At 37.1% G+C, this 15000-nt stretch overlaps 1 protein-coding gene across 3 annotated transcripts in view; it reads right to left on the bottom strand.

Annotated features, from left to right (window-relative positions):
- LOC106867640 (uncharacterized) overlaps positions 1 to 15000 on the bottom strand; it is a 106001-nt gene that overhangs the window by 30722 nt on the left and 60279 nt on the right. The window contains exon 2 of one of the 3 annotated variants that reach the window (XR_016237729.1): positions 14700 to 14788. The exons of the other annotated variants lie outside the window; for them this stretch is intronic. The gene's annotated coding sequence lies outside the window, so the exon portion shown is untranslated. The remainder of the gene's footprint in view (positions 1 to 14699; positions 14789 to 15000) is intronic. 3 annotated transcript variants of the gene reach the window in all.

Here is a 15000-nt window from a genome sequence, read left to right as displayed (position 1 = left end):
CATGATTATACTTACACACACACACATATTTACACACACACACACACACACACACCTATATACATGCATATATATATAGACAAATATAATTACCATTATTATTTTTTGCTGTCTTGGCTTAAACAAAATAGCCTTGCTTCTTAGTTTGTGACCAGCCTGGATTCTGCACAGAACACATCCATACAAACATACATACATAAATACACACACACATACATCCACACATCCATACACACACACATATATATATATATACATGATATTTGGCTTTGTGTAGATATAGATTCTCTCTCTCACTTGTTGCCAAAATGAAAGGGTCAACACACATTCCACATCATGGTATTTTCTGAACCAAATTTTAAACTTTAATTCACCTGAAGAAACCGGTTCTTTTTTTTTTTCATGATGTAATCAATTTATTCATCAATAAAAAAAAAAGGGTCTGAAACAGCTGTAGGGAAACTTAACTCATTTGTGTCCTTTCTTTACACATATACTACACAAACACTAATGCATACTTATGTTCACACACAATGGGCTTCTACACAGTTTTTGTCTACCAATTTTACTCACAAGGTGTAACAGAAAATTCTTTAAATAAAAGCTTATCACAGGAACAATGAATCATTATTGTTACCAAAATAATTGATGATTTTGCTGGCTCTCTCTCTCTCTCCCTGTATATATATATATATATATATATATATATATATATATATATATATACACACACACACCTCCAGTATTTCCAGTAAAGGAAACTATAGACATGAGATATTTCCAGTGTTTTGCCAGTTACCAGACTAAAGAACCTATTTATAAACAACCCAAATAGACTCGATTCCACTTCTTTGGTCAAACAGTCATCCTGTGTTATTTTAGCCAAGCAATCAAGACACCACACCTGTTTGGTTACCAACGTCAGTGTCCAATGTTTTTGTCATTGAGTGAAGGTTGGATCAAAAAGGCTGGTTTAACAGATAATGCAATCAAAAAAGAAGCAATATATTTTGATTTATGTGTCCTTGTGGGCATTTCCTTGAAACTGTTGAGTCACTTAGATAAATATATGACAATAATTCTGTGACTGACAAAACATTTGTATATAAATATACATACATAGGTGTCAGAGTGGCTGAGTGGTAAGAAGCTTGCTTCCCAACCACATGGTTCTGGGTTCAGTCCCACTATGTGGCACCTTGGGTATGTGTCTTCTACTACAGCCTTGGGCCAACTAAAGCCTTGTGTGTGGATTTGGTAGACAGGAACAGAAAGAAGCCCATCATATATATATATACATATATGTATGTATGTATTTACATGTGTGTGTGTGTGTGCATCTGCGTTTGTTCCCCCACCATCACCTAACAACCAATGTTGGTGTGTTTATGTCCCCATAACTTAGCGGTTCAGCAAAAAGTGGTGCTCCAGCATGGCTGCAGTCAAATGACTGAAACAAGTAAAAGAATAAAGAATATATATATATATATATATATATATATATACTTTATTTAAAAGCAGCAGAAATATAACAAAAAAACCGTTACTCTGAGTTTCACGTTCCCGTTCATCGGACAGTTTTGTATTTGAGTACTCTTTTTTCCACCTTGTTGCACATTTCATGTGCTTACTCCGGTATATATATATATATATATACACACACACACACACATACCTACATACGTATAAATGTATGTAGGTATGTATGAGTACTGTTAAATGTTCGGAAGATTTTCCAAGCCCAGATGTCCTTTCTATTGCCAGGATATTATCTTCCAAGCAAGGGAAAATTTCCCCATGGCCAGACATTCTCTTGTAGAAGATTGGAAATGAATGACACTGCTTGTAATAGTCACAAAAAATAACCCAAATAAAGAACAGACTGAGGAGAAGATGAATAAATCTTTTAAACAATTTATAGGATAGGATAACAGTTCAAATCTCAGACTTCATGTAATGAACTAAAAATAGTGTTTAATCAATTGATATTTCACTTACATAGAAAAAAAATCATTGACATTAATGACAATTCTTTTGAAAAAAAGCAAGAGAGAGAAATCTAAAATTTAAATTGATTAAAAATTTAAATGGAGACATGTAAGAAGTGTGGGGGGGGGGTAGATCTTATGATTAGGTAATGTTTACTCTGTACATATGTCAAACATTCTCTAGAAGCGGATCTAACTTTCAGCCAAGTCCACTGTGAAGATCATGCCCCTCTCATAACATTCCATTCCTTGAACAGGGAAGGTTGACTGTGCCTCTCTGTCTAGTAACTATGGTGATAGAGATAGTTGGGTGGATGTAGTTCAAATGTTTGACAACAGGGTTCTCTTGTCACTCAGAGCCAATCCTTCATCAAGTCTTTCAAGCACCACTTGAAAAGGAGACAGAGAGTGAAGGAAGAGGTAAGTGTTGTCGTCCAATATATTTCAGTGACAGTGGTGGAGTGACAATGAGTGGATTGAATAAATCTTCTGTTTGGCCATGGATGGGAGGGGACATGAAGTGGACACTTGCTCTTTGAAAAAGTGAGGAGAGTCCAGGATTTGGTGTGGACTGTCTCCTCATTGGTTCTCCCTGTTTGAAATAGGAAGCAAAAATCTCGAGAGAGAGAGAGACATCATTGCTAGTCTTTCTCCCATCTTCTCACACAATCTCTAACTCACTGCCAATTGCTTTCTGTGGTCCTTAACGACCATTCTTGAGACAAATCAAAAAAGAAAACAAAATAATAATTGTTTCAAACTTTGACTGGCAACTTTTTGTTTTTTGGTGGTGGTGGTGGTGGTGGGGGGGTATCAGTCAATTACATTGACCCCAGTACATGACTGATACATTATTTTATTGATAGTGTGAAATGTAAAGTTGGTCTCAGCAGCAATAATAATAATAATAATAATAATAATAATAATAATAATAATAATAATAATAATAATCCTTTCTACTAGAGGCAATAACAGATGACAATGTATCTCTAAAAGAAACAGAGAAACTCCCAAACTACAAAGATCTGGAAATAGAGGTAAATAGAGAGAGAGAGAGAATGACAGAGTTGGGGGGGAGGGCGTATGAAGAGAGAAAAGAATTTAAAACAGAAAGAAATATCTGCTCTGTTATCTCTGGAATTTCTTTAGACAATGTAAGGAATTATAGAAGTGTGTGGATGCATGTGTGTGGGTGTGCATACAATTACATGTGTGTGTGTGTGTGTGTGTGTATATATATACAATTATGTGTGTGTGTGTGTGTGTGAGTGTGTGCGCATACGTGTGAGCATGTGGAAAGTGTAGGCAAAATGAAGACAAACATTCTGTATCCATGTATTATATATGTGTGTGTGTGTGTGTGGCGGGGGTGTACAAATGTACGCACACACACATGATTTCTTAATATTTGATGAGAAAGACAGAAAAAATATGAGCTGACAATTCTCACAGCTTTGTAATAATAACAACACAAAAAAAGAAATTCTAAGAAAAAATTCCAAGCATAACAACAATACTACTGCTACTACTACTACTACTACTACTACTACAACAAAGAATAGTAATGATTTCAAATTTTGGCACAAGGCCAGTAATCTTGGAGGAGGGGTAATTTGATTTCATCAACCCCAGTACACAACTGGTACTTATTTATTGACCCTGAAAGGATGAAAGGCAAAGTTGACCTCGGTGGAATTTGAACACAGAACGTAAGAAGGGACGAAATATTACTAAGCATTTTGTCCGGTATGCTTTGGCACAAGGCTTCATATTTTAGGGGAGGGGACTTGTCAATCACTTCAACTCCCAGTATTTAACTGGTATTTCTTTTGTTGATCCTGAAAGGTAAAGTCAACCTCAGTGGAATTTGAACTCAGAATGTAAAGACAGATGAAATGCCGCTAAGCATTTTGTTCGAAGAGTTAACGATTCTGCCAGCTCACCACTTTAATTATAATAATAATAATAATAATAATAATTATAGTAATAATCATAATGATAATAATAATGGCAACAACATTCCATCACAGTTTTGTTGTAGTTTTGAGACCACCTTCTCCTAACCTTTGCAACAGTATTTGGGTAACGACCAAGCCCATGTGTTTCTTAGAGGGGGCACTTGCCATATGAGGGACTTTTGCTCAGGTACCCAGTCTCACGAATGCAGTTGTGATAATACTTTATATTTGACGTTGCACTCATAATGAGTGCTGTGGTTTTGAGGTATCATAAGCATGGACATTTTTAGTGAGACACCATCTGCAGGAGATTGCCAGGCAAGGCTACAGCAACGGAGGACCAAACCAGAGAGATGAAGAGACTGTGGAAGACGAAGGTGATGACTTTCCCTGAAGTAATTGGTACTCTTGGAGCAACATCCAAATTTCTAGCCAAAGGACTGTAGGATATTGGAATTGAAACATGGTATTGTCAACCACCAGAAAAGTGGCATTCCTCTATTCTGCAAGAATCTGAAGAAAGATTCTTAAGATTAGAGGAGACTTGTTGTCACCAGATCTCAAGACAACAACCTTACAAACTAATAAAACATGTAAAAGTTTATTGAGGAATAATAATTGTAAAGACAGGAAAGAAATTAAAAAATATTTTAAAGTCTGCATGCAAAATTACAAAAGATATGATGTTCAAAAGAGTTCTGGTTTGTGTTTGATTTAAATAGCGATTTGCCAGGAGTTCTCTCAGATGAAGTGCGCAAGTTCTTTCATAGCTGATCAACAAACTATGAAGCCTGTGAGGACAATTTCCTTTATTCATTTATTTTTTCTGTGTACACAGATTATAACAATATATTCACACCTGTTTAAATTTTCACAACAAAAGCTTCAAAATAAATTGTCATAAATATCACTTCCTTGGTTTCTTTAGTAACAAAGCAGCAGTCAAACTTTTCAAATTAGCACAACAAATCAGTGAAAATTTGTCTAATTTAACAAACTGCTTATGACATGTTATTACAATGTGTTGAGATTTAGGTGCCTTTAAAAAAAGACAACTATTGCTGTTATCAGAGATATCAATCAGTGAATGACTAAGAGTTTTTTTTTTTTAGCACAATAACACGCTCGGTAAAGACAACACAGATTGGCCCAATTTGTAGAATATGTCATAGATATGTAAGATATGGCAGTGAAAAGTGGTAGACTCTTTGTTGTATAATATTTTGTGCACAAACACTTGTCATTTATTACATGCTCTGTTTCCAACAGAAGTCAATTTAAGCTTTCCAATCATTGCTTTAAGAGCTTTGAACTGAAGAAGGCATTTATCGACATGTTTTGTGATTTTTCTCAACTAGTTCTATGTTACAAATTAGATATGGAGGAGAGCAGAAGAAAGTCGACAGAGGTAAAAGGTTGTAATAAGATTTAAAACATGTGACAAAGAGATTAAATATCTCAGTTGTTGAAGGTTTTAAATTAAGAGATTAATACGACTTCTATGATCTCTATTAAATATGTCACATATAGACTAAGTATATTTCAGATCATCATTAAAAATTGACTGCTGCCGTGTATTTTGTATCCTGCACAACAAGAATGGCATTAACCTCAGATGACATTAGATAAAGGAGATTCAGAGCTAAGAAAAATAATATTAATGCATTTGTTTGTTGAAAATTGCCAACCACAGAAGACCAAAGTTTAAGTGGAGAATCGTAACTTTGAACCCGTGTTGTTATCATATTTCTCTTGAAATACAATTATTCTGTTTCGATTAATTTTGAAAAAGAGAAACAATTTAGCAAATAACTTTATCGTTATTAAACTAGAGTTTGGGGCATAAAGAATCACAAAATGTTAATGGAAGGTTTTCTTCTCTAAGGTTGCTTAAAGACAGGAAATTTGTATGATAGACTAAAAAAATAAATACTGGGGGTTGATTTGTTCGACTAAACGCTAAAGGGCAGTACCCCAGCATGGCCACAGTCCAATGACTGAAACAATTAAAAGTTAAAGGGATGTATGTATGTATGGTGTGGATTTCAATGGGGAGGGCCACCTCGATTATTAAATTCAATCCTGTAGTAACCAAAAAGAGAGAAAACTCCCACAAAATTGAAATAAAAGATAAGAATTAGAAGTGCATGAAGCGGATGGGGAGAGGAGGGTTTCAAAACCTGTCAACCACCATTGGCAATCATCATCATCATCATCACAATGTATATATATATATATATGGGGCGTGTGTGTGTGGGGGGGTATGTGTGGTGTCATGCAGAACATGTAATATAATATGGTGATAAAATATGTGATTCACCAATGACTGGGGAAATAGTTTTGTAGTAGTAGTAGTAGTAGTAGTAGTAGAAATGGTGGTGGAAATCATCATCATCATCATCATGGTGGTATTCATTGTTTACCCTACAATCCCATCCCACAAGCCTCAAATCAAAGGCATTCCAACCATGACCATCCTGTCTTTTTTCTTCTTTCTTTTTCTTTTATCGGTAACTACAGTCTCCAGTGTATCTTTCTGACTGTGACTTCATGTAAATTTGACTGCTATTTCTAGCAGATTAAGCAACAACTGTACGACAGACATTTTCAAGCATAAGACACACCTGGAGTGCACAAGTGTGTCACATATGGGCCAGAGATGTGCTACCAATTGAAAAAAACAAATGCCAGGAGACAAATGCTTTGTTTCTGATTGCTTTTGTTCAGATATGTGGGGGCAGGTTTTCTCCCCAATGAATCCTTCACCTCCTGGCTACTATTTCAAGCTGTAGCTGCACCTGGCCTTATTACCTGGCTTAATCAATGTCTTAAGCCAGAAAGGTGGCAAGCTGGTAGAAACATCAGCATGCCAGGTGAAATGCTTGTCTGTCTTTACATTCTGAATTCAAATTCTGCTTCAACCTTGACCTTCAGCAATAATTTAAATTCCATTCCCGTGACATGTTTTCCCAATCAAGCATCAGGATGCATATCAGTGTGAACAAATGTGGGTTTGTTCTAAGATATCGAATGATTTAGTTTCCTAGAATTATACTTCCATTGCATTCTATTTCCTGTGCAATTATGTGTGTGTGTGTGTGTGTGTGTGTGTGTGTGTGTGTGTGTAATACAAGTCTGGCACAGGGGGGGGGGGGGGTAACAAAGGAACATACAGAGAAACAGGAAACACACACACAATAGATGTAAACATGCTGGACCCCCTGCATCACTTATTGACCAAATATCATCACAGTTTCAACACCTACAATAATTGTTCAATTTGACAGAGTTCAGCAAAATAAGCTGCTGGGGCATAAATAAATAAATGTATGTATAAGAGAGAGAGTGTGTGTGTGTGTGTGTGTGTGTGTGTGTGTGTGTATGTGTGTGTGTACAAAGAAGTTTGTTTTGCATACAAGTGTTTTTATATCTACTTCATATTCACATCATAAAAATTCCTACGGTAGATACTGAAATTTGCCCTTATCTCTCTTTTTCTTCTTAAATTCTATCAGTAACAGAAAATCATTTATCTTTTAGGCACAATGCTTATTTTTCTTCTTTTATCTGAAGATATATATTTTCCTAAGAAATGTCATTTTTGTGTCTCTCTCAAGAAATTTTATTTTGCTCATACCATCTCCATATCTTTATCCTCCAGGCAATCACAGAGGAGTTCAAGACAGGTTGCCCCTGGGAGCTCCTCTATGCTGATGACCTTGCCCTAATTGCGGAGTCACTATCAGAACTAGAGGAGAAGTTTCAGGTGTGGAAGCAAGGTCTAGAATTGAAGGGCCTTAGAGTCAACCTAGCTAAAACCAAAATCCTAATAAGTAGGAAGGTAGATAAAACACAAACCCCTTCAGGTAGATGGCCCTGCTCAGTATGTAGAAAAGGAGTAGGTAGTAACTCTATAAGATGTACCCGGTGCAAGCTATGGACACATAAGAGGTGCAGCAACATCAAAGGCAGGTTAACTAGCAAGTTAGTTTTTGTTTGTGGCAGATGTTCAGGTGCAATAAAGACTGTAAACAAACAGGAAACAACTTCTATCTCATTCCAGGGTGAAAAACTAGAGGTAGTCGATAGCTTCCGCTATCTGGGCGACCAAGTTAGTAGTGGGGGTGGGTGCGCTGAAAGTGTAGCTGCTAGAATAAGAATAGCCTGGGCAAAGTTTAGAGAGCTCTTACCCCTGCTGGCGACAAAGGGACTCTCACTCAGAGTAAAAGGCAGACTGTATGACGCATGCGTACGAACAGCCATGCTACATGGCAGTGAAACATGGGCTGTAACTGCTGAGGACATACGTAAGCTCGCAAGGAATGAAGCCAGTATGCTCCGTTGGATGTGTAATGTCAATGTGAATACCCGTCAGAGTGTAAGTATCTTGAGAGAAAAGCTGAACATTAGAAGCATCAGTTGTGGTGTGCAAGAGAGACGATTGCGCTGGTATGGACATGTGGTGAGAATGGATGAGGATAGCTGCGTGAAAAAGTGCCACACCCTAACAGTTGAGGGAACCCGTGGAAGAGGTAGGCCCAGGAAGACCTCGGCTGAGGTGGTGAGGCAAGACCTTTGTACATTGGGCCTCACCGAGGCGATGACTACTGACCGAGACCTTTGGAAATGTGCTGTGCGTGAGAAGACCCGGCAAGCCAAGTAAGATCGTTGCCAGTGCCCCCGGACTGGCTCTTGTGCGGGTGGCACATGAGATGTGCCATTTTGAGCGTGGCCGTTGCCAGTACCGCCTGACTGGCTCCCGTAGGATTTTCGAGTGAGATCGTTGCCAGTGCCCCTGGACTGGCTTGTGCGGGTGGCACATAAAAGACACCATTTCGAGCGTGGCCGTTTTCGTGCGGGTGACACGTAAAAGCACCCACTACACTCTCTGAGTGGTTGGCGTTAGGAAGGGCATCCAGCTGTAGAAACTCTGCCAAATTAGATTGGAGCCTGGTGTTGCCATCCGGTTTCACCAGTCCTCAGTCAAATCGTCCAACCCATGCTAGCATGGAAAGCGGACGTTAAACGACGATGATGATGATGATGATGATGATGATGATAAAAGGTAGAAAATATAGTTTAAGCCTCTGCCTATCTTGTGTATGACATGTGATATGCAGGACATATTTCCCTGGTGTCCATGCACCATATAGGATACACATTCTCAATTTCATTTTAACCATTGGACACAAAATTTTAGGACAAAGCTATGAAAATGTGTTAGACAGGCAAAGTCTTAAATGTCAAACAATTGTCTCCATAGCTTGTGAGGGGCTGTGATTGTAACAGGAACCTGATGGTGGGGGTTAACCATTTGCCTGTCACATCTGATAAACAGAACATATTTCCCTGATGCCCATGCATTGTTTTCAACCATTAGAGTGATTTGGGATTTGTAAAAGGAAAGCTTAATCTTATCTGGAATGTATGAAACAAGAACCAACTAAAAACAAGGCTGAAAACAAGAATGGACAAACTTAGGAAAAGATTTTGGATGTGCAAAGGACAAATTACCCTCATTAACCATTATTAAATGTTGTAGCACCAATCCAGATTGGTTTAGTTCCTTACAGATCATTGGAAATAAAAAAGGGACAAACAAAGATGCTGTTGACAACAACTCTTTAAAGAAAGCTGTGTGGTAAGGAGTTTGCTTCCCAACCACATGGTTACAGGTTCAATCCCACTGCTTGGCACCTTGGGCAATTGTCTTCTGCTATCGCCTTGGGCCGACCAAAACCTTGTGAGTGGATTTGGTAGATGGAAACAAAGTTTTTCTTTTATACGTACATACGTATGTATACATACATATATATATATATATATATATATATATATATATATATATATATATATATATATATTTAGAAAAGATTCGGGGGAGGGGGGCATAGCTAAAAGTCGGTTGAGAACCACTATCCTAACCACTGAGCCAGATGCTTTCAACACAGAACCAACAGTTGCACTGAAAATAACTGAAAAGCCATGAATATCAACGGTTTTATCGTATTGAGAGATGAGAGCAGAAATGACAGCAAACTCTTTTGAAAAAAGAAAAGTGAAAATAGCAAAGAAACACTGTGACTAAAGTGTTCATTCATATCGTGTGTGCAAACACATGTTTTACATGTGGCAATAATGCTGTTTTTTGGCTGTTATTTCTAGCATATGAATTTCTAGCAATAATGCCTCTGGAGCAAGCTGCTTTAATATTTCCTTAAATGAACACTTTGATTTCACTTTGTCATATTACGGCGGGAAATTACTCTGAAAGGCATCTTTGCAGAAAGGTGAGTAGATTGATTACTTATTTCATTTATTTCTTTCATTATGTCATCGTAGTTTTGTGAGATTTGGCTGTTATTTCTAGCATGTGAATTTCTAGCAATAATGCCGTTTGTTTAAAAAAAAAATCTATTATTTCCTTTGGAGCAAGCTGCTTCAATATTTCCTTAAATGAACACTTTGATTTCACTTTGTCATATTACGGCGGGAAATTACTCTGAAAGAAATCTTTGCAGAAAGGTGAGTAGATTGAGGGGGTCTTAGCACATGCTTACATCATAACTCTGCCGAGTTTTGCTTTCACTATCGAAAACGCTACGTATCTTTCAGAAAGCTCCTAAGCAATTTAACTTTATGCGGCAATCGCTGTTTATGTGCAGGCTATGGTGGGAAAACAGAATAAAGGGGCTTTTGTTAGCTTATCTCTCTGAAAAAATAGCTCCCTTTGCTGTTAAACTCACAGAAGGAAGTCTCAATGTCTTCCTTCAATTTCTTTCCACCATTTATGTGGCTGTTTCTGACAAGGAACTTCGCTTTCATACAAAACAACTATATTTTGTAGTCATTATCTGTAATCTACTCCCAAAACACTTCAGTAGCTTAACTTTTCATCGCTTGCCAACTTATATGTTCTATGATCATTAAAGCGCGAGATTTCCACAATATCCAGCCTTCAATTCGATCTTCCATTCCTAGGTTAATCAGAAACATTGACTGCCATGCTATTCATAAGCCTTCTCAGTAGTTCAATTATTTGGTGAGAAAAATACCACCAAAGCAACTTCAATCGTCCAAAAGACAGGTACGTTTGCTATTATATATATATATAAATTTACGTAGGTTAATGGTCTTTTTATTTAGTATTTTTTCATTTGTCTTGCCCTTTTGCAGTCTGTTGTGTCGCTAAATTTTTGTATGTAATATAATTTTAATCTTCGGATTTTTTTAATATACTAGATCACTGGTTTTAATTGATTAATATCAATTTCTACCCCTATTAATAAATTATATATGTATATATACATAAATATAAGGAGTGGCTGTGTGGTGGGTGGCTCGCTTACCAACCACATGGTTCCGGGTTCGGTCCCACTGCGTGGCACCTTCGGCGGGTGTCTTCTACTATAGCCTCGGGCCGACCAAACCCTTGTCAGTGGATTTGGTGGACGGAAGCTGAAGGAGGCCCGTCGTATATATGTATGTATGCATATATAGATGTGTATGTATGTGTGTGTATATGTTTGTGTGCCTTTGTCCTCCCAGCATCGCTTCACAACCGATGCTGGTGTGTTTGAGTACCCGTAACTTGGCGGTTCGGCAAAAGGAGACCGATAGAATAAGTACTACGCTTCCAAAGAGTGGGGTCCTGGCGTCGATTTTCTCGACTAGGGGCGGTGCTCCAGCATGGCCACGGTCGAATGACTGAAGCAAGTAAAAGAGTAATTGTATTTGTCCCTTCTGTGTACAACCCTGCGTGGCAAAGAAAAGAACGTTATCTATCCATCCATATAACTATCTATTTATCTATCTATCTATCTATATAACTATCTATCCATCCATCCATCTATATAACTATCTATCCATCTGTCTATTTGTCTGTCTGTCTGTTTGTCTGTCTGTCTGTCTGTCTGTCTGTCTGTCTGTCTATCTGTTTGTCTATCTATTTATCTATCTGTCTGTCTGTCTGTCTATTTGTCTGTCTATCTATCTATTTATCTATATGTCTATCATCTGTCTGTCTGTCTATTTATCTGGCGGTGTTAGGGTTCACGCGTACACCTGCACCTGTTCGTGTGACACCTCTCCCCGTCTTCCCTCCTTGATGAAGCTGTGGTGAGGGGAGTGTAAAGAAATGAACGTCGAAAGAGTTGGTTGCTATGGATACCGGCGTTCGTTATGAGATCGTCTGCTTGGCTTGACCACGCCAATTCTCAAAACGATTTTAAAATGGCTAAGAAAAGCCGAAAACAATTTTAGAAAAAATCGGTAAATTCGCCCACACAGGGCAGATTTCCCGTGCAAATAAATTACACAACGGAATGTATCAGTTGTTGCACAACTTTTACATAAAAAATATAATCCAAAAACAACTTTTTAAGGCAATAAAAGGGTGTTAAAACTATGAATGTTTGAACCCGAGCTCAAAAACGAAATAAAATTTAGTGTAAGAGGCGTAAAACAACTTTGCTGGGGAAGGAATAGGAAAAAGAAAAGGAAAAAAGATTGCGCGCTCGCGCATCAACGGAATACACTGTCTGCAAGTCGTTGGGTACGACATATTCTCCTCCATTTTCTTATTGCTATATAAATTCAAACTTTGAATTACGGAAAGATATGGATAAGTACTGTTTTTACTTTGTTAAAGATTTTCTATTTGAAAATAATATGTATTCTTGTTTTTTATATTATTCATTTGGTTCTTTAAAGATTATTTTTAATACATAACTTATTTAACACTAAATTATTTAGAAGTTATAGTTTCATTTCAACACAATATTAGAACTTCGATTTGAATAGTGTTGATATATTTTCAATTGTTTTTGATTAATAATATTTGATTAATAATTAGTCTTTATTGTTTATAATATTGTTAAAGGTTTTTTAAAATTAAAACTTTGTATATATATATGTGCACCAGCATGACCGCAGCCACTTGGCTGAAACACATAAATAAATATATAAAGTTTAATCTTTTATTCTTAATAATTTTTTTCTTTCCTAATTTTTTTATTCATATTTTTATTTTTACGTTTGTAGAAATTAATATTCTTGTATTTTTCTATTATTCAATTGATTTTTAATGATAATTAAATAAACGTTTTTAGTTTTAAATAGTACAGCTTTAACTATTACACCGGTTAAATATGTACTAATTTTATCTTTATTATTTTAAACTTAAACTTCGAGAGAGAGACAGACAGACAGACAGACACAGATATATATATATATATATATATATATATATATATATATACACACACACACACACCCATGAAGACATGGGAGGAGGTGGTGAAGCAGGATCTTCGAAAGTTGGGACTCATGGAGGCAATGACAAGTGACAAACCTTTGGCGATATGCTGTGCTTGAGAAGACCCGGCAAGCCAAGTGAGATCATAGTCGTGGCTAGTGTAGGGGTCATGTAACTGGCACCCTTGCTGGTGGCACATTAAAAGCACCCATCACACTCTTGGAGTGGTTGGCATCAGGAAAGGCACCCAGCTGTAGAAACTGTGCCAAATTGGATTGGAACCTGGTGCATCTCTCCAGCTCCCTAGTTCCAGTCAAACTGCTTTACCCCTGCCAGCAAGGAAAACAGATGTTGAATGATGATGATGATGATATATCATCATCATCATCGATTAACACCCGTTTTCCGTGCTGGCAGGGGTTGGATGGCTTGATAGGAGCTGGTAAGGCCGGGGACCACACCAGGTTCCATAATCTGTTTTCGCTTGGTTTGTACAGCTGGATGCTCTTCCTAATGCCAACCACTCCAGAGAGTGGACTGGGTTCTTTTTTTTATGAGGCACCATCAGCAGTCTTTTTCAATGGCACCAGCACTTGCGCTCTTAACATGTATTCATGATGTGTGTATGTATGGATGTGTGTGTAGATTAGTTACGGGACTCATTAGAATCTAGGCATATCAACAAGTAGGGTACCACAACTGGCTGGGTACCATAGCACAGAGTTCAAATTAAGGTAAAGCAACCATTAGGTGTCATTTGTTGATAATATACTGAAGACGTGTGTATACATACACATACACACACATACGTACATATATACAGACACACACACATTTATGTATTTGTCTTGTAAGATTTGTGATGTGAAAACGTGTATTAAAACAGACATTGTTATACTCGGGGATGGTCATTCATTTTTTTGCCAATTAAACACCCTCACTGTTTATTTGATCTAAGCTTTAGTTTTTATTCCCATTATATTTAGTTTCTACGTCTGTCAAAGTTCTTTCGTCACACTTTCTCTGACGAAAGAACTTTGACGGACGTAGAAACTAAAAATAATGTGAATGAAAGCTAAAACCTAATGTGAAGATCAAATAAATAGCGAAAGTGTTTAATTGGGGGCAAAAAATATGACCATCCCCATGTAATGTATGGCTGGCCGGGCCGGTAATGTATTTTTCTGCAATATATGGATAATTTATCCTGATCACACTATTTATTAACATTATTACGCATTTGAGAATAAAAAACAAAAATATTTCTGTATCTTTCAATACATCTCAATGCTTCTAAAACAAACTTTGTTTACTTTCATCATAAGTGGAATTTATATACATACACACACACACACACACACACATATATATATATATATATTACACACACACACACAGCAAGTTATTTTCTCTGATATTTTAACCAATTCTAGGCAGTTTATGAAACAACTAGCAGTGGCTAATTCAGATTGTTATGGAACAACCAATGTGACTTACCTATGCTCAGCTAGGAGTACAAGGAGATCCAGGTATTCAAAGAATACAATAACAATAATAATATCCTTTAGTGAAGTGGAATCACTTACCTGGAAAAGAAGAAAAGAAATTTATACAGAAACCGTGACAATAACATTGAAATATAGAAACGGTGTGTGTGTGTGTGTTAGATGATCGTTTTAACATCCAGTTTTCCATGCTGGTATGGGTCAGATAGAATTCATTAATGTAGATTTTCTATGGCTGGATGCCTTTCCTGTCACAAACCCGCACCTGTAAAATTTCTCCAAGGCCAGACATG

The sequence above is a fragment of the Octopus bimaculoides genome, chromosome 21 (assembly GCF_046866305.1).
Source record: "Octopus bimaculoides isolate indiv1 chromosome 21, ASM4686630v1, whole genome shotgun sequence".
NCBI lineage: Eukaryota > Metazoa > Mollusca > Cephalopoda > Octopoda > Octopodidae > Octopus > Octopus bimaculoides.
Note: the sequence above shows the minus strand (reverse complement) of the source record. Positions and strands in the feature narration are given on the sequence as shown.